At 29.8% G+C, this 21,777-nt stretch overlaps 1 long non-coding RNA gene across 1 annotated transcript; it reads left to right on the forward strand.

The window, feature by feature from the left end:
- The first annotated feature begins 472 nt into the window (after nt 1–472).
- On the forward strand, nt 473–20,777 carry LOC126747959 (uncharacterized). Its single transcript, XR_007664533.1, has 3 exons — nt 473–678; nt 1,842–2,001; nt 16,560–20,777. It is a non-coding gene; the product is annotated as an uncharacterized LOC126747959 (long non-coding RNA).
- The last annotated feature ends 1,000 nt before the right edge of the window (nt 20,778–21,777 follow it).

Genomic DNA, 21,777 nt, shown 5'->3' on the forward strand with positions numbered 1-21,777 from the left:
ACCCATTAGACATTTCGTTTTTACGCATTTTTACATGATGTTAAAACTAAAATAGCTAATTATGTATGTAATAAATCAAGTGTATTTTAAAACGATGCAAAATATCCCTACAAAAATGCTTTGTTTACAAAAAAACTTCTGAAGGTCAGGCGACCCTTAAAAAGTTTGAGCGTTCTCATAATGTCTCTTATGTTTCTAAATGAGTACAATAAGGATAGATAAAGCAATAGGTTTAGACAAGGCGACGCGACTATATTGCCGATTGCCGGGTTATTTGTCCGGACGATTTAATTCGGATTCTCTTAGCCGGTGGAACGTGGAACTTCGTGTCACTTCGTGCAAGCTTTTATTTCATTGTCGGTCGAACGGGCGGCGTGTATCCGGACGATTTAGATATCCGGATTGATTCGGACTAATTTGATATTCGGATTGAACGGACGATTAATCCGGACTCTTCGCATCACTACTATACGATTCCGATTTTCACCATACAAGTTTCATCCATGTGGTTAAAACAAGCCAAGCTTCATGATTTTCTTCTAATTTAAAGTTTTTTTTTTAATAGTTTTATAGCTTTTTGCAGTTTTTTCTGATTTTCCGGTATCAGAAAAAACATGGGGCTGGCAAATTATTTTATACATCCAATGTCATTATGCAACTACACAGAGCAGAGCTCAGGTAAATTTTTCAATTATGAGTGATGAATTACAATATGTTTTCAAATAATGTTGTGGTGCATTTTGGATGTACTATAATTTTCCAAGGTATAATTGCAAATTCAATCCTATTTTGGACACATCTATGTCACAGTTCACAATTTTTACAATTTAACTCTTAGACCTTCATACTTCACAAATCAAAATTTTGGAAATTTCCATTTCCTTGTCTTCATCTGGATTAAGATATTTGTGCAAAAAGCCTTTATGCACATTAGTAATTGCCCAAACAGTCACAAAAATTATAGATTTTGGAAATTTCTGTGAATCCATCCTTTCCCGCCACATTTCTGGTTCCATTTTTAACAACCTTTTAATTTACATGGGATGCTGTATAAGCAATATGACCATAATTACTTAAAGGCCACTTTATTTAGGTAATAAAAAATCTCTATGTTTATTTAAAAAAAAAAAAAATTTCAAATAGTGATACTCTGTTCTTTTTAAGAATAAAAGGGGCTTTATCAGTTTGATAAAACATAATATTTCATGTTCCATACTTACTGGACACAATTTCCTTTGGCTTGTGACATTTTAATGTTATTGTGAATAACCAAAACCATCCTGTAGGAATTTGGCAATAATGCAGACAAGTTGCAATTAGAAATCTTTATTTTATTTATTGAATGTTTGAATTAATATTTTGCTTTTACTGACTAATATGAAAAAAAAAAGAAAAAATAACATATTATGCTAGTATATCATTATGTATATTATGTCAGGTTTTAACATGTTAACTGCCACATGAATCAAGTCAAATCTCACAGGTAGCATATTAGTGTATGCCACGTGAATCAGCTGTGATTCTCAGTAGCCATATAAATCAATGGTAATTTAAAAAGCGTGGCCTGGCATATAAAATGTAATGATTAGCACACAAAATTTTTGTATAAATGGCATTAAATGCAAGGTTTTTTAATTTTTGTCGAACAAAAACAAAATATTATTTTGGAAGTGAAACAAATAAAAAATAGCTTTTGGCTCGTTGGGTAAAAAAAAATTGTATTGTGGCAGTTAATGTGTTAAGTAATAAGTAGAATTTCTCTCTTTTGTTATAGGAATTTATAGTTTATTATATTATAATTTATAATATGTGGATATATATTATTTTGTTATGATTGTAAGATGCTGGCAACCAATCAGATGCTTCTTCAGTCACAGACATGGAAAATGGCTTGTGAAAAACTCTTTCTGGCTGAGAGTGCTGAGACCCAGAAATCACAAAGACCGGAATAATGCAGGAGGCACCTGCAGGAAGGTGTCAATGAGCCATGTATTTGAGAAAGTAAGTATGAATATTTCTGATTTTATGTTTGTTCCTGCTCAAAAAAACCTCATAAGGCAGCAGTCACTCAAAAAAAAACCGTCTAAGTTACTTTTATTTACCCTGCCTGGTTTTGAGTAATTTAAAAACATATTTCATTATTAAAACAGAATATATTTAGCTGTAATTTCCCTATTCTATGTTATATTAATATGTATTTTAAATATATTTACTATCAAATAAATTGCATCTCAAGAGTTAAACAAGGAATAAATTGTAACCAATCTACATATCCAATAGTTCATTTTAATGATTATATAGCAGTGCTGAGTTAAGTATTATGTTAAACTTAGAACTACAAAACTTTAGGAGCAGTTTAATAATGAGTTAGTAGAAGTAGACCTGTAGTAGTATTAGCAATCAGGTACCCTAAGCAGGGATCTGCAATCGTTTTCAATAGAAGGCCATTTTCAAAATAAAATGTTTTATGTGAATTTCACATTCAAATGTATTTATTTATTTCATCTTTATTCATGTTATTGACGCAATGGACACATTATAGAGAAAATTATATAAAAATATAAAATTAAAAAGTGCCTACCATTACAAGAACTTATTCTTACATACAATTACTTGTAACCTAAGGGTAAAACTGTAGATAATTAGATACACTTATAAAATAAAATACAGTTTAAAATTTTGCATGGTAAATTAACAATTATATTAAGCTAGAGAAACATACAGAAATATAATAAAATGTCTTGTTTAAAAAATCATTAAATAAATAAAATGAATGAGCACTTAACAGATCCCTAATTCTATCTTTAAATTTTTAAATTGGGAGTGATTTTAGTTGAGCTGGAAGTTTATTCCAGAATTTAACTTTGCAGTACCTCATTGCTGTTTGGCATCTTAGTCAAATCAAAAAATGCTTTATCATAAAAATCTCATTTACAAAGTCAAGAAAAATACAATATATACATAAATGTAATATAAAACAATATAAATTGCACAAAGTCACGAGTTTCAAATTCACATGCCTGAACTAATAATTATGAGTAAAAACATACAGGGTGTTCCAAAATTACATTGCAATATTTTACCAGCCGCATATTTTACCAACTGCTTTGTCTAAAAATAAGAAAGAAACTTCATATACAAGAATCCTGACAAGTGAACTACAGGGTGTTTTTATAATTCCTATTGAATATGTTTTTTTGTATTTTAATTTTTTGCAACTTTTGGTCTTTATTTTTCAAAGTTTTTATTGTATACTACTTCTTCTTCCTCAAATACAATGGACTCGCGTCGTATTTCGACGGCCGCCCGATATTGTTGTTTATGGACCTACAGTTTAAACGTGGGTTCCGAACCACAATGTTTTGTTTTTATAAGACAAATACAAACAACCATCCCCATGCCGGGATTCGAACCCGAGACCACACGATTGCATCGTGAACGCTTTGCCCACGGTGCTACCGGGGTCAGCATTGTATACTACTGTTATTGTTACTGTTGGATATCAATCCAAGGTTAATTAATATTGAATATTTTTATTTTTCGGAATGTTTAAATTGGGAAATCATAGGATGGTTCTTTAATAATTAACCATTTTATTTAAAATATATTTTTCCGCGAAAATATATTTTTTAAATGCATTGCCAAATTTTTTTTTGCCTTATACATATTGACTGCCGGTGATTTTCATGCAGTAATTATTTAACGACTTAAATTAAACTTTACCTAAAGTGTGAGTGCCTGATATGGAAGGAACAATATGAATGGAATAACTGATTTTATAACATTTTATGCCAAAATGTATACAGGGTTGAAAAAAATTAGTGGTCAGCAAAGATAAAAATGTCATAACTTTTTTTTGGGTTACTTTTTAATTATTTGGATAGTAATAGTAAAAAAAAACATTTTTACGTAAAAAACGTACTCTTCTCTTATTTTGTTAGAAGCCTCTGGTTTCAAGAAATTTTTTGTTTGTTAGTTTTGTTTGGTATTTTCTGTTTTTTTTTTCATAGCTAATAAGTTAATTGTTTTAATTTTTCTCGATTATTTACACATTATTTACAATTTTAAAATAAAATTTTAAACAAAGAAATTAGTATATTTGTAATAGTCTTATGTCATGTTTATAGCTGATGATTTGTAACATACCTTTTAATTTTAATAAAAATTATCAAAAATACTTTATGAGTGTAGGTTGCAAAACATTTATGTCTGATTATTTTAAAATGGGCGCTACTATCGAAATAAGACAAGAGCACCTTTTTTATGTAAAAATGTTGGTTCTTTTTAATTTTACTATCCAAATAATTAAAAAATAACCAGAAAAAAAGTTATGACATTTTTATCTTTGCTGATCACAAATTTTTATTGACCTGTATACATTTTAGCATAAAATACTATAAAATCAGTTAGTAACAATAACAGTAGTATACGATAAAAAATTCAAAAACTAACGACTAGGCGTTTCGAAAATATTATTAAAAAACGATCTTCAGTAGGAATTATAAAACCTGTAACATGAAAACGATTCACTTTTCAAGATTCCTGTATATGAAGCTTTTGTCTTATCTTTAGACAAAGATGCAGTTGGTAAAATATATTTCGATGTAATTTCGGGACATCCTGTATAATAAATATATAAACAAATTAGAATTATATACTCAGGGAGAGATAAATATGCAAATGGCAGGTCTGCAATAACTGAAAAGCAGAAAACAAATATACAATATTCATTAGAATGCTGTAATTCCCCCTCAGAGAGCATTATTAAGGAATTCAGCAATGTTACATTGGCAAGTATTTGAAAAGGGTTGCTCCTTAAAGGCCAAATACTTTTTGTCAAATTGTTCGCTAAATTTGTGAGGAATCCATTAAAATCTGAAGGTGAAAGATCTTAATATAACAGTGAAATACTGTATTCAGTGAATTACTTGTTTTTGGAACAGCTATATTTGTTTATGATTCTCCAAATTGTTTTAGGATAGTTCTGGGAATACTTGATTACTCTGTCATTTGACCCCTTTTTAATTATTTACTTATTTAGAAAATGTACAGTAGAAACATGTGTATAATTCTATTTCTAGATCTGAGGTTCACAAATTTGTTTCATGCACCTAGGTGTTTACCTGCATGTGCAGAAGTTTATTATACATCATTCCTAATATTAAACTATGACACAAGTGAAATAATGTGTTCCTGTAGCCTTAACTTACTAACAATATTGATTATTAATAACAAAATTTATATTCAATGATCATTGAGATAGTTTTACATTAACAATCCCCAAGAAATACCCACTTGGTCTTAAACAATTTAAGAACACATCAAAATAAATTACAAAAATTTTAACAGATTATTCATGTTTTTTTAAATAAATATTTTGACCTTTTTAATATATTGATAATAATTTTTTAGTTCTCGTATACTATTAGGTAGCAAACTATATATTTTTGGTGCAACTACAGATGCAAATCTCTGGTTACCATCAAACCTTCTAAAGGTGAAAATCAACATATTATTATAGTTATTCCTGGTAGGATAGTAAAACTTGTAAATTAGATCTCTTAATTTGTTTTTTACATCATGAATATGTTCTGACCATTTAAGATGTTGATCTATAGTTATGCCTAAGTATTTAGTATGTGACACCTCATTCATTGTTATATTTGCTTGTTGAAGAGTAATTAGGTTGTATAAAGATCTATATGTCTATATATCTAAGAGAAAAAACAACATAAAATGTTTTAGCAAGATTAAGTTATAATTTACAAGAATTTAGCCATGTTTTTACTTTACTTAGACCAATAACAACTTTGCAAAGGAAATTGACATGCCAATAATATCTAGAGCCAGTAATGAATTTATATAGCAAATAAACAATAATGGGTCAAGCATTGTGCCCTGTGGTATAACCATAAAGAAATTCAAAGGATTACTATGAATATTATTTATTTTAATAATTTGAGATCGCTGATGTAAATAACTTTCAAAAACATTCAACACTTTACACTACACCCCTGACACCAAACTTCTCAAGAGTCTCAAGTAGCTGGGTGTGAGGCACAGTGTCAAATACCTTGGCTAAATCGAGAAAGACAGATATACATTTTTGTTCAAGTCTAAGTTTATTTTTATTTGGTTAACCAATTTACATAATGCATCATTAGTGCTGCTTTATTCAGTAGTTTATTTAATAATAAATAGTTATAGTCTGACTTTAAGACTTTTTTCGAAAATTTTTGTAGAATTCTTGTAATAACACTAATGAGTGTGTAGTTGAAAATATCTGATCTTGTTCTTTTTTTATATATAGTAGCTATAACAGCACATTTAACATCTGTAGGCACTATTCCTGTGGTAAAGATGAGATTTATTATATGAATTAGTGGTTTTAATATAGTGTCCTTTTTTATATATTTTAAGTTGAGAAGAAATTCAATCTTTACAAGCACACTTATTTGATGTGACTGGAGTAGAGTCACATTAAAGTAGAGTACTATTTTAACAAATAAAGCTTGTATAGACATTTTTAAAATTTTTATATTCTTGATAAAATGTAGGAATGTTTTCGCAACTTGAGTTGAAGTTGCAAAACTTTCACAAACCTAGCTGTGTTATGGGCCGGAAAACCTTTTTACTTTTTGTGCTCTTACAGAAGGGTACATTTAAGTTTATTGTGACAATTTGAGATTCAACATCCACAAAAATATTACCCAAGCAATGATTACTCCTTGTTGATTCAGCCATTGTAGGTTTAGAGGTTGTGGGTGTGGGAGTTCCTGAGAATCTCTGACTGAGATCTTCAACACGATTTGTACATTTTTAGCCATCAACTTCATTCTACAATTTGATTTAATGACAGTTATTCTTAAAAATGTTTGTTCACATTAATAGGTGCTTGAAAAAATACAAATAATTGATTTTGCAAAATTTCTTAAATTGGGAAATTCATTTCAAAAATTGCCACTCTTGCAGTCAGTTAGAGTGCTGATGGACTCATTCTGCTTTACATCTAGTTCAGATGTAACATTTACAGGAACATCAATTATATGAGCATCAAAATTTAAATTGGTTGGTATTGATTTTACCACAATCCTTTGGGGACAATATTATTACATTTCACATAAAAGGACAAAAATTTACACAGGGAATACATAGAGTGGCAAAATGTATGCTGCAAAAATTCTTTATTGTGAACTGGCTAATATAATTATTAATAATTTTATATTATGATATAGGACATAATAAAAAATCACACCCCAAAGTAAGAATTAAATTAGTAAATTTACTTATAGCCATATACTTTTTTAATTGAGAGAGTGTTGGCCTTGTGCGAGATAAGCATAATCAAATTAAAAAACTGTAATTTTCTCCAAGACCAATAGCTTAATTAAAAACATTACTTGCTAAACAATTACAACTACAGTTACTAAAAACACATTCTGTGATTGAATAAAAGTTATCCATCATTTCAGTCTATATCAACACTATGTTGCCTAACAACTTCACTCTTTGTTGGCTCCTCAGTTGTTGCTATTGTTATAGTTCTTCCATTAGACGTTTTGGTCCATAACCTGACTGTTTCTTGTAAGTTGGCTTGTAAAGTAAATTGGTTGCCTTGAATTAAATTCTGAAATCTCTTGTTTGAGTTGACAAATTTCATTACAAATTAGTTTTATTTAGTTTTGATATTGGTTGCGCTAAGTGCAGGTATTTAAATTGCTCTGCAACTTATCTTAATTTTATATGTTTTTTGATAAACAGTATACTTGTGTTCAATTTCAAACAATGCGTAAAAACGTGTGTACAAACATTTCTGGAAATACTATGATCATCAGATCTCTCTGTTTCAAGAATTAAGTGATAGGAAGGGTGGAGAAGCAAAAATAGAAGATATAGGACTAGGTGATAATAGAATTAAACGTCGTATTACAACTTTGGGTGAACAAGCTGCTTATAAATTTAAACATAACATGACTGAACATTTTAAAACTAACACAATACATATAATCTACTACTACTATAAAGTTTAATGCATATGCATTAGGTTACAGAAAATAGGATATGGGGAACAGGTTACGGAGAGCTTGCATTGGGTAACCAAAGACCTTTGTTTTCATGTTTTAATAATAATATAAATATTCAAATTTCAGAAAATTCAAATTCAAAACATGCTTTATTATCATAAATACATGGTATTTATTGATGAAGCTGCTTATGATATAAAACATAAATATAAATTGACATATTACTAATGGGGGTTCAACATACTAGCATAAACAATAATAACACAAAATTTAATTCATCCAAGACGAAATGAATAAAAAACAGATTAAAAACTACAATTGCCACAAAGTTCAATGCAAAAAATAAAACAAATAAATAGAACTTGGATCTGATTTTAATTCAGTCTTACTATGAGAAAATATAAGTCAAAATTATTTAACATAAAGAACACCGGTATACCTATTTGCCAATAAAAACATCACTGTCAAATAAAAAGAAAAATAAAATAAATAGCAAGTAGAATATTTTAATCAAAATTATTTTTATATTGATTGTTAGATTGTAAATCAATTAACTCTAGTTGTAAATTTTGTGGTACTTTGACAATATCAAATTTTAAAGGATTTTATAATATTAATATCTCGAGTCCTTTTGCTTAAAAATCTTGAAAATGAAATTTTCAACCAGTAATATTAGTGACTTCATAAAAATATTCAATGGACACTGTAATTTTTAACCAAAATTACAAATTAAATGTTATTTAGAAAAATAACGATAAATATTCAAATCAATCAAGTAACAATCACTAAATCAAATTTGTCTGGTGTCCTATTGAGCTGGATACTCTGGATAGGTTCCTATCTGTCTGACAGATGGCAACAAGTTAATATTGGTCATTTGATCAAACCTTTGAAGGTAACATCTGGGGCTCTCCAGGTCTCTCATTTGAGCCCCTTCTGTTTATTTTATTCATAAATGACCTATGCATCTTGTTCTAAATTGCAGAGGCGTTTGCCAAGTTTTTTTCTACTGTCTATAATGGAGATAATAATGTCTTACCTTCTTGGAAGGCTGGTGTAAACATTACTATTCCAAATCCTAAATTATCTGTTAATTTTTGATAAGATCTTTCGCTTACCCCTTAAACTTAGAGCTGGCCCTGATGGTATACCCAATTATTTTTTGAGAAAATGTCTATGTGCCCTCTCTAATTCCCTCTTTATCTTATTCAGTCGGTCATTAGACTTGACAGTTTTTCCATCCCAGTGGAAACTCAGTTTTAGTACGCCTATATTTAAATGTGGTGCTGCTAATGAAATGATCAATTACAGGAGTGTGTGTGTACAGTCTGCCATTCTAAAACTTCTGAACAGTCTTATTTATGACTAAATTAATTTTTATTGCAAACAACTTCTGTTAAGTGAACTAGGTGGCTTCAGTTGTGGCAAGTCCGCTATTACAAACTTGTTGTTGTATCAGGGTGCTCTGTTAAATGCTTTGGAGAGGGGTGAACAAGTGGATGTAATATAAACAGACTTTTCCAAGGCATTTGACAGTGTCAACCATAGCTTATTACTAGAAAAATTGAGACTTTTTGGCTTTTCAGATTGTTTGGTGGCCTGATTTGCGAGTTTTCTTTCTGACAGATTTCAGCAGGTACAAATTGGTGATGCTAGGTCACACCTTATCTGTGTGATCTCTACACAGGGGGTTCCACAGGGTGGTCATTGTTCTCCCCTGTTGTTCAATATTTTCATTAATGATATTTTGGTTTGCTTTGAAAATACTAATTTTTTGTTATTTGCCGATGATGCCGAAGTTTTATATGGTGATCAGTTCAGAACAAGATATGGTTCTCTTGCAAGATGATTTGAATAGATTGTGTCAATGGTGTGTTGGTAATGGTTTGGCTTTGAATGTGGGTAAATGCAGTTACATTAGTTTCTACCAAAGAAACAAACAGGTAATTTCCTCCTATACTATTGATAATGTTAATCTTAGGTACACTGAAGTAGTAACGGACCTTGGTATCTTGTTTGATGAACAATTGAATTTTAATGCCCATGTGAATACTATTATAACTAAAGCATCTAAGGTCCTTGGTTTTGTCCTGCGCAATTGTAAAGACCTGTCGGTTAAAACTTGCAAAAGGTTGTACATATCACTTGTTGTCTCTTTGTTGGAGTATGGACCAATAATTTGATCTCCTCTTTACATGAATAATTGTATGGCACTGGAGAGAGTTCAAAATAAGTTTTTACGATTCTGCCTTTATAAACTTGCTGAATATGCAAAGTTTACTTAAGAGACACACTGAGAATGATTTAATGTTTATTTATAAACATTTGAATGTATCTGAGTATCCTGATCGTAATCTGAGGGTAAATCGATTGTTTTCTTTGCCTCATCAACCAACTATGCTACGCACTCGCCTGTGGAAAGAACCTTGAGGCTAGTAAACTCTACTGGAATTGAAGTTTTGGGAATTTCCTTATTGCATTTTAGAAGTCTTATTAAGAGTTTGTAGGATTTTGTTTCTGAAATAATTTTGCTCCATGATTAATAATTTAGTACAATAAGTACATTTGATCATCGTCATTGATAATAATATATTTTGTTTTTTCTTAGCTAATTTTGCATTGTTAATTGTTCATATTTTAAGAGTTTATTATTAGTACTTGTAAAACGGTTTAATTATCCTTGGTATTAAGATTAAGTCTGATAATTATTGTTAATTAGTAATTTGTGGTTAGGTAGTCTAGCTGTTATTTCTTTTTCAGAAATATTTATATTTTTTGTAACAGGGCTGATCACGTGTATTGATTGATTAGATTGATTAAATAGATTAAATTAGATTAAAATGTGTTCCCACTATGGAAACTGCTGCGCTTAACTGACAAGTGAGTTCATTCACCTTTAACTATAATGTTTTTTTACGCATATAACACCCAACTCATTTTCAGTTAGCACTGATGATGGCTCATACGCCGAAAGCGCTCTGCTAAGCTTCTAAAAATAAATTGCTTTGAATACATCTAGTTTGATTAATTTGTATTATCCTTCGAGCAATATAGCCACTTCCCTCTTCTAACTAACCGCAGTATGGCGGACCAGGCTGCCAAGTACAGGAGGCTCTCTATCCAAAAAAAAACCATGTGTCTCTCAACAACTGTATTAAGGAACAAGTCACTCCAGCTTTTGCCAAGGTCAGCACTTCTGAAAATGTTCCGGCTTAACATAAATCCTATTTAGAAGTTAAGTTAATTAAATCTAAAATCTGAAAACACTTTTAAACTGATTGATTTATATTGACCTGTGTAAAGGCTACAACAGTGAAATCTTAAAACATTTGCTCACTGATATACAAGACTTGATTATCATTGAAAAGAAAATAAAATACAATAAATTGAGACAAAAACTGGATGATCTTATCAGTCATAAGAATTTTCTTCAACATAAAATTCTCTGCATTTTATTTTCATCATAGGCTAAAGAATTTTTCTAACGTCAATTTTTATGGAGCCGAAATGGACCTTCTCAAACTAGGATTAAAACATTGTTTTAATAAAGAAATTCTCCAAAATAATTTACTTCAATTTTCAGTTGAGCTTAATACAGTTATTGAACAAATTTCTAACATCAATTTAAAAATGTCTCTTCGCAACCACCTATTTAGTATATTGCATAAATTTAAATCTAACTTTAAAAAATCAAAATCTTACTTAAACTCTCCAGGCAAATCCTAAAATCCATTAAAAACAAAATGAAAAAACTATAATTTGGTGATCTCAAAAGCAGATAAGGGAAATTGCTTAGTTATTATGGAAAAAGCATTTTATATATCCAAAGTTGAAACTTTTTTAACTGAAAACAAGTTTAAACCACTAAAGTCCAGTCCTTTTAACAACTTTGTCAGAATGACCAATTCTTATAAAACAATTTGACCTTTTTTTAGAATAACATAATGCTCTGTATACCCTCTTATCCAGCAAGCCTACAACCCCACGACTTTACGGCATACCCAAGTTACATAAAATTGGCTCTGGTCTTATTGGAATGACCAGTAGTTAGTTTCACCAACACTCCCAATTTCCTTTTTATCCAATTTTGTCCTTAAATTGTTAAAAAATTTAACAGCTTTCTGCCCTACATTTGGTGTTAAAAATTTTACTGATCTTGTAAATAACCTAACAGACTCACAATTGCCTAATAATTATCTATTGGTTTCTTTTGATGCAATTAATCTTTTCACTACAAGTGCCTAAATCTGAAAGTGTGAATATCATTAAAAATATCTTGAAGGACAAAATTAATAACAATAATCTTATTTCACTAATAACATTACTGGTTACTACTTAACAACTGCCTTTCTTAAATTTTTTTCCTTTTCAATAATACATTTTACCAACATGGTCTGGCTAGGGGCAGTTGCTTATCTCTATTTTTGGCGGAGGTCGTTATGGATTACTTGGAATCAAATTTTATTATGACTGATAACAATAAAGAGATTTTCAATCGGTACAGTTATATTGAAAATTGTCTCTGTTTCTTGAATTGTGACACAGTAGGAGCTCAGTTACTCTTAAACAACTAAACCAAATACATCCTAAGATTCCTTATAAATATTCTTAAAAAAATTGCTTATAATAGTAACTATGACCCCAAACTAATTAATATTTTAATCAAAAAAATCAAATTAACTAAATTAAAAAACCGATCTTTTTTTAGGGTAAAAAATATAGTAAATTCATATCTCTACCATTCATTAATTCTCATCTAAATAAGACAATGGACAATAGCTTCATTAAACACCAATCGAAATTACAAATTTCTCAGAAAAATAAAAACAATTTGGGTTCGGTTTTGATCAATACCAAGGATAAACTTTATATATGCAAACTTTATAGATACATTATCAAGGAGTGGTATTTACAGACTGCAGTGTGATTCTTGTGATTGTTCATAAGTGGGACGAACTTGTAGACCCTTAAAAACACGCATAGTTGAACACTTAAGTAGACCCTCTTCTGCATTTGGTGAACATATAAAATCTAATAACCATAATTTCAATCCAAAGTCCATATCTAAAATTCTCCAATAGGTTACCTCTAAAAACTACAACCGACTAGAGTTTCTTAAAGATATTTATACCACCAATGAGCTCATCAAAAATCCCTCTTGTTTAAATATACAAGTAAACCTCAGACCTTAAGTTCCATTAGATAGGACACTCTAGAATTCAAATTTAATAAGCATTGGCAAATTTTCTAATTTAAAAGTTTGCTTCTACATCGCTAAAGGATAACAATTTTCTTGTCTGAACAAAAATTCACTTATTCCCGCCATCTAAGAACCACAGTAAACAAAACACGACGGAGACTAACGTGCTCCCCTTTTTAAATACTGTTCGTCCTGTTTAGTGTTCTGTATAGTCTTTAGTGTGTCTAAATGTAATATATAATTTTCATACTATCAAATGTGTTCCCACTATGGAAAACTTCTGGGCTTAACTGACAGGTGAATACATTCCATTCGTTCACCTTTAACTATAATGGTTTTTACGCATATAACACCCAACTCATTTTCAGTGAGCACTGATGATGGTTCATACGCCGAAAGCGCTCTGTCAAGCTTCTAAAAATAAATTGCTTTGATTAATTTGTTTTGTTAAATATTAGTAACAATTTGTGATCTTTCTATAAAAGGTTTAGGAAATGAATAAGATCATTCATTTATACAGCATTGAAAATTTTAATACAATGCTCACAATATAGACATGCTTCGTAATTTAGGTACTAAATCCTATATATCTAAAAATACTAATATAAAAATTAACTAAATGAAATTTTGGATTTATGAAATCACCTTTAGCAATTGCTTTTTCTTTACATTTCTTATTTTTATATTTGGTTTTTTAACCATGATATTAATATTTTATTATATTTCACTAGGAATTTAATAATACATAAAGATTTTCCATTAGTAAGTATATTAAATTACTTTAAATTAATTTAAACAACTATTAAGTAATAGTAAAAGCTGTCTTATATACTAAGTATTTATATACTTTTGATAAGAAAAAATAAACATGGGAAATCAAGCATAATAGTGTTGACATAATTAGTATTATAGAATTGTATGTGGAGATAATTACCCAATTTCAAAGCTCAACCTGTAACTCAATTGTACCAGCAGCTGTATAATAATTAACTCTTCAATAATATGTATGAAAATAGTATATACCGGGTGGTTCGGCACCGAGCGGAACATAGGAAAACCTATGTAAATTTTAAGGGGATCAACTATTGGCTGCCCTGTACATTTTACAGAAAAAATTTAAGATAACTTTTTGAAGAGACCAATCTGGCAAACCCTCGTGCAAAGTTTCAAAAAATTGTAATAAGCGAATCTTGAATTATTCAATTAAATTTAATTGCAAACTTACTTACTGGTCATATTTCTGCATTAGTGATTTCAAGAAATCTGGCAAAAGTGCCAAATCTATGATTGTTAAGATTACAAATGTTTATTGGGAATATGTTATCATCAATACTGTATTTCTTGTTAAAGCATCTTGAAACTGTGGCATCTGTAGATTGTATTTAGAATGTTAAGATAAAAATAAATAAAAGGTTTATTTCAGAAACAGTCGTGTAACACTTTTATGTAGGTGGGTGCACAATTATGAACAAATTGTGTGTGTACCCTATGCAAGAATTATTGCTTAAATATAATTTTAGCATTTCTACACTATAATAAACTACTAAATACACATAAAATATTTTATAGTTAGAGAGAAGAATTAGATAAAATACATACTTTATGTCATTTTTAAAATAACACTCTTATTATATTATTATGTTCACAACAACAAAACGTTTACATATCTTACAAAGGGTATAATTAATAAAAAAAAATTTAATTAATTTTTACATATATTTCATTTTTAATAATAATTAAATGTTGTGGTCACGCATTATATATTTTGGGTTCAGTTTGTAACACCTACATGTTTCAGAGCTAAGTGTTGTAGTTTTATCTTTTGATTTTGACAATCTGGGGTTATAGGTTTATTATTTGGTCTCCCCAATATAATGCCTGGATAGCCATGACTAAAGAGTTTCAAAGGAAATTTTTAAAGTGCATGTATTTCAGAAAATTTGGTATATATCCTCAGAAAGGATGTGATAATGATGGTTTGTTAGGAATTGTTGATAGACTGTCTCTGAGTAAGAATTAAAATATTTTTGCACACTCTTGAAAATACTGAAAAACAAAATAATTTGTCCTGAGATTCTTAGTTAGTTACTTTTTGTTTTAAACAAACTCGTCAAACCAACGTATTTTATCTGGTTTATCCATGAACCAACCCTTATAAAAGTTCTCCCATTTGTGAATCTTTTAATCTGTATGCTTCCAGTATTGACATTGCAGCTAGTTTAAATCAGTTTGCGACAATAGTATTAAATAAACTGAAACAGAACTGATCTGACCAGTAATATGTTATTGTATTTTATTGGGGTAGGTAATTTCTGCGTATCAACGCAGAATTATCAAAAAAGCTAAAATCAAGACAAGAAACCTGAATTTCTTTTTAAAGATTTTTTTTATGATTTTAATTTTAAGTGTAACAGTGGCTAGTAAGTGTTTAGTATTTAATTCAACAAAGTTTATGTAGAACTCACTAAGTTTTGCTGCAACAGCATCAGGCTTTGATAACAGTACATTATCCACTTCAACTTCTATAGTTATATTTTGCTTTGTGTTTCAACCAACAATGTTATTTATAATTGAAGTTTTGCGTAAGTTTCGGAAATTTATTATTTCTTTAAATCAAAATTAATTTTTAAGAGTTTTTTCCCTTATGAACGTGTGTCCTAGAATGCTTCCTCTTCTAAGAGTTCTCTAGAACAGCCCCCGCAAATTTTCTGAAGAAAGTCTATTATTTGAAACACTGACTACATTTATACGTAAAATTTGTGATAAAAAAATAATAATAAACGCTTGTGATATGAAGAGTCGCCTTCTTAATTTTTTTGCTAAATCAAGAAACTATGAGTTCTTCAATCGACTCCCTTATTTTTTACCATTACATATGACTCCTCCTGTATAAGTAAAAATTTAATATCATTTTTTAGTACTGCTACCCTGTACTACTAAAGAATTTGCCATAATTTCTCGATGTAAATAGTCCAATTCTTTTTCTAGTGAGGTTTTTACTTCCTCGATCTTTTTTAGCGCCTTTGCCTCAAAGTCCATAAATGCACTTAAGACATCCTTTTCGCCAACAGCGCCAGTCTGCTTATTTTTTTTTTAATTTAACACTCGACTTTTTAGCTCTAGTAGACCGCGATGCCAATTTGACTCCAATGTAATAACACGAGTCGCCATGTCCTTTGACTGTGCTGCTGCTGCCGCAGCTTTATATACGATTTTCATGTAACTGTATTTTTTGTTTACATTTTTAAACATTTGTGCATGCTCGCCTCCCCAGTAAAATAACAAAATCAACATTTTTTTTTCCGTTTTAAGACCTAATCTTCTCAATTCAATAGGTCCCCATGACGCCTTAGTAACTGCAAATTTAGCATCCCAGGCTTCCCTGCTAGTACGTATTACTGATTTTTAGTGGTAAGTAAATTTGAGTTTAGTCAATACTTCATATCTTGCATTCATGCATTACCAAGTCCGATAAAACATAAAAATTATTTTAACCTTATTTTACTAATTGGTGGAATTTGGTTGAACTTTATTGGTTGGAAATCATCAATTACAGTGACTAATTAAAATAACTAACTACTGTAAAATTTTTAAACTTCAGTCATCGGCGTTTAGAAGTGGTGGACCACCGAAAATAGTCCAGCAAGGTTTACAACTTTGAATGGTCACCCTGTATATAAAAGATGTAGCATATAATTTTACTATAAAACATCATATGCCTAAATAGAAAATAAAATTATAACAAAGAAAGAAATTCTCTGAGCAAATTCCATTTACCGACAAACCTCCGAAGTTGCAAAAATTCTTTTTCTGTAAAAAGCTCTGGAAAATTTACACGTCAATATGCAATATTTAAGAAATAATATAAACTTCAAAGGTTATCTTTCGGCCAAGCTCAATAAGTACGACGTAATATCCTTTACTGATCGCTTTATGGATCAGAACGAAACATAGATTTTTAAACTGTATGAATTTGTTCATATATCATTTGTAGGTACGCAAGTATTTTAGCAAAAATGCACTTGGATTTTGGCCCGGTAAAAAAAATGAAATGAAGGAATTCATTGTGACCTCACACTAGTGACTATTAAATCAGCTAATACAAAAAGCTTGGAAAATTTTTACAAAACGACTTAATAACTTGTTTTAATTTTAGACACATTATAAATAAGCCTATTACAGGAAAAAAACTGCATGGACAATATTGTAACTAACATGAAAATATCAAATAAGGTTTGTAAGACCACAAAACTACATCCGCATCGCTAAGAGTAATATTGCATCAGGATACATGTTGCCAAAGAAAATAATAGTAAACTATAGAAAATCCATCCCGTGTAAATTTTTTGACCACCTAAAAGGATCCCCGCTTTTCGAGCGAGGATCCATCGGTGAAATTACGCGTTGAAATCTGGCCGATCACTTGGCTGTGTTGCAAAATTTAATTCGGCGGCTGCGACTCGGCTGAGCAACACAATATTATTTTTGTTATTCGCTCTTGTGACGGACGTAATTCTGTTATTTTTTTAAAATTTTGTCATTGGTTCTGTAATACATAATGTCGGGCAATGTATGCCAATATTATGACTGTAGGCGAACTAGAAGAGAGAATCCTACGTTAAAGATGTTTAAATTTCCTTATAAAAATCCAAGTATTTGCGAACGTTGGATTTTAAATTGCGGTAAGTCCTAGAGTTCTATAAACATACTCAACCTTAACAGTGCCTTAGTAAGTAAGTACAGGGTGTTCCATTTAAGAGGAAAAACGGCATATTTTTTGACTTTCCCGGTATATTTAAAAAAATTGAAGATAGCCAATCGACGTATTTTAACTCGGAGAATTTGAAAATCGTAATAAGAAAACAATTTCATAAAAAACAAAAAAGACTGACGACATTGTTTTCTTATTACGATTTTCAAATTCTCCGAGTTAAAATACGTCGTTTGACTATCTTCAATTTTGTAAATATACGGAAAAAGTAAAAAATATGCCGTTTTCCCTCTTAAATGGAACACCTTGTACCTAAAGTTCGTTTCATGGGTCTTTAACTGTGGCTCCTAGAAGAGCCAGGTATAAATACGTGGATTTTTACGCAAAGTTACAGCTGAATACCTGTGAAATGAACATCACCTACAATCTATATCTATCTCAAGTTTTAATTGGGAACTATTCGGCAATGAAAATTACAGTTAACCAAAAACTATAATTTTCTGACTTTTAGGTAAATGAAAAATGTCTAAGGTGGTAAAACTATGAGGTGATGTACAAAGTTAATTTTTGAATACTGAAAATTAAATTTAAAGAATAAAAATATATAATACCGATTTAAATAGTCAAATTACTAAACAATAATTACTTTGAGATAAAACCTTAAAAATAGTACCATAACAAATAATAATAGTTATTTATTAGAGTAAAATAGGGGTTTTAAAATTACTGCCTTCGCTAAAGCTCGTGTAGTAAACTTCATCATTTTACTCCCTATTAATCATTTTACTGCCTCATCTGTAAAAGTCAATAAAGTGAACTTTTTGAGTGAAGGCGAAAAATATATTATTTTATTTTAATATACTGAATCTTCTAATCTTGACCAACTTTAAAGTATACAAACTCAAAAATTAGCGAATCGTCGAATTTAGATCATCAGGTTAACAAAAAATATAAGTTACGCTTTTCTTTTTAAATAGGTAGGTATTTATATGATACCGATTTTGGGGAAGTTTGAGGATCGTTGATATAAATATTTTTGATAGAATTTCTCTTTTGCGCGCCATCGTTTTTTTGTGCTCATGCAGTTTTGTATACTTAGTGTTGCCATTGCTAAGTGGGACACAGGAAATCCCATGTTATTTTTTATAGGGATTGGCTTTCCTCTTTAACTTAGAGAAAAAAGTATTACAATTTATTAAAGAGCACTGAAATCTACAGCCTATAAAATAGCACGTCACGCACAGACATTTTTTACTTATTTAAATAGCTTAAATCTCTACCACTTATTACTTTGATAGTCAAAATACCTTTGACATATATATCAATTCACGCCGGTTCTGTGAGCTTTATTAAGCTTTATAGCCAAAAATCTATATAAAAATTAAAAAATTATCTTTTTTTATTGCAATGTATTTACAGGTAACAACCAACATTTTTTTATCTTGACTAGTGGACCGTTAAATAAGTTTGTCATTTTATACATGACTACTGTATTGGTAGTAAATATAGTAGTTCAGTCCAAAAGATGTTTATTTTGTCCAAAAAATATTTTATTGAATATAAAGCGCAAGATTGTTTGAGTCTCAAAATAAAGAACAAAATTATTGCTCAAAAAGAGATTTCTACTTGGCTAGGAAGTAAGGACGATTCTTGTTACTCACACAAACTTTTTTTAGTGCATCATTTGGTTATCACCAATATATTTAAATTTTGCAAATGGGACGAGCCTTTAAAAAAAGAACAAAAACAAAAACTAAAAAATTTAAAAAATAAGTAGTTTTTCGTACTATTTGTTATTATCAAGCTTTCTTCATTATACAGGGTGTCCTACGAACTGACGCGATCGATATATCGAAAACAATTTTTTCAGTTGGTAACATGATAAGGCTAATGGAGACATATGACTAAAATATGTTCATGATGATGGCATTTCCAATAATACCATAAGTTGTTGCTAACTTCCTTATTTTAAAAGGTACGCTCTACACTTCATTTAATTTTTTGATTCTACGTTAAATTTGATCTACGAAAAACATTCATGAATGAATGTTTTTTACTATTGAAGGATATCTCTAAATTTTGTGTTCTTAAGACGCATGCCAATTAGCCAAAATATTTAAAAAATATTCGTATTTGATTAAGAATGTTACTGCGCCTGTTAAAAATTTGACTCCAATTTATTTCAACACCCTGTACCAAATTTGGTACACTTATGTTTTAAGTGGTCCTGAACAATAATCCAGTACCATTTTTCAAAAATAAATATCGTTAATACTACTTCCCGATTTTTCGCACTTCAAACTTGAATACAGTAGGCCATGACCTGCTTTCATTAAATGTCAAACTTGCCATTTTTGACCATTTAACCTCCCTATCCAACAAAAAAAAGCTTTTGAAAATTGGTCAAGAAACAAAAATTTTAGAGGGGTGGCTAACCTTTAAGTGGGACACACTGTATAGACATAATTTAGTATAAGCTAATGAACATTAACTTCCTGTGTAACCGGAAGTGCCACTAGCATAAAAATATTTAAGTCGTATGCCTCCCCATCCTTATCAACCCTATCAAATTGCGAGATTTTATAATTTCTTGTTTTCGAAAACAATTCTTTTGTAAATGGTTTTCGACTACGTTCATCCAGGGACACGCTGTATTAAAAATGTGCATATTTTATTTGCAATTTTTTTGTCAACCGCTCATTTTTTTAACTAGTTTGTGGATTTTTTAGGGAGAAAATTAAGAAAACAATACCCATTAATTGCATCAAAATGTATGTTTTTTTTTAATCTGAGACACCCTGTATTCTCATATTTATGAAAAATCCTACAATTTGAGTTTGAACACTTAACTGTATCAATTATATAGCTGTAAATTAAAATAATTCGTATTTCTATTGTATTAGATTATATATACAGGGTGTACAGGTATATTAGATTATATACCTAGATTATATGTATGTGATGTACATATAAGTATAAGTATTAGAATAATCTTCTTTGCTATAAAATATAGGCAATTATGCACCAAAATTCAACCCGGCATTTTGTCCTGTTTAATTAGCTTTAAACCATAACTTTAAGCTTTTTCATAAAAATAATATGTTAAGGTACTAGTAATGTTTCTTTGATTTTATTATTTAAAATGTTTGTGAGAAATATTTTCTATTAAAACATATTAAAACATATTCCTCCACTTTGTTCATAATTAACTTCAAATGTCAACTTTAAAGATTAAGGCCTTATCAATAATAATTTTGCGATGCGGTACAAAGACAAATCAATGCAAAAAATGCCAAAAATTAAGTCTTTATAGATTTGGAATCATTTTATTTTTCTAGGCACGTGCATTTTTTTTTTTAATTTTAGCGTTTGAAATAATAATGGAGAAATTTTATTGCGAACAAAACCAAAATGATGACTCAACAATTTTTCGCGATTTTTACAAATTTTTTCAATGCAATAATATGGTAGGTGTAAGATTTTATGTAGTTTTACAGAAGCAAATAATGCAGGCGACAAAACCTCACTATATATTAAGGCCGAAGCAATTTTATCTCAGTGTATCTAAATAAATAAGGTGAAAAACATAGTCACAAGTTTCTAATAATAGGTTAAATCAATATGTTAAGAATAAACTAAAAATTAATTAAAACATCCATTTTCTCAAAACTTAATTTTTGCGAATACCTCGTTCTGCCTTTATATGGCGCGGCGCGGTTCGAGAAAATTATTCACTAACAGATAAAATTTAAAATGTTATTAGTAATGGCAACGTCGCTTCGATTCTTACACGGTTAGCGCATAAAATATTCTTATTTAAGGAAGCATAGATGTCTCCTTGT

Source organism: Anthonomus grandis, chromosome 20 (assembly GCF_022605725.1).
Source record: "Anthonomus grandis grandis chromosome 20, icAntGran1.3, whole genome shotgun sequence".
NCBI classification, from domain to species: Eukaryota; Metazoa; Arthropoda; class Insecta; order Coleoptera; family Curculionidae; genus Anthonomus; species Anthonomus grandis.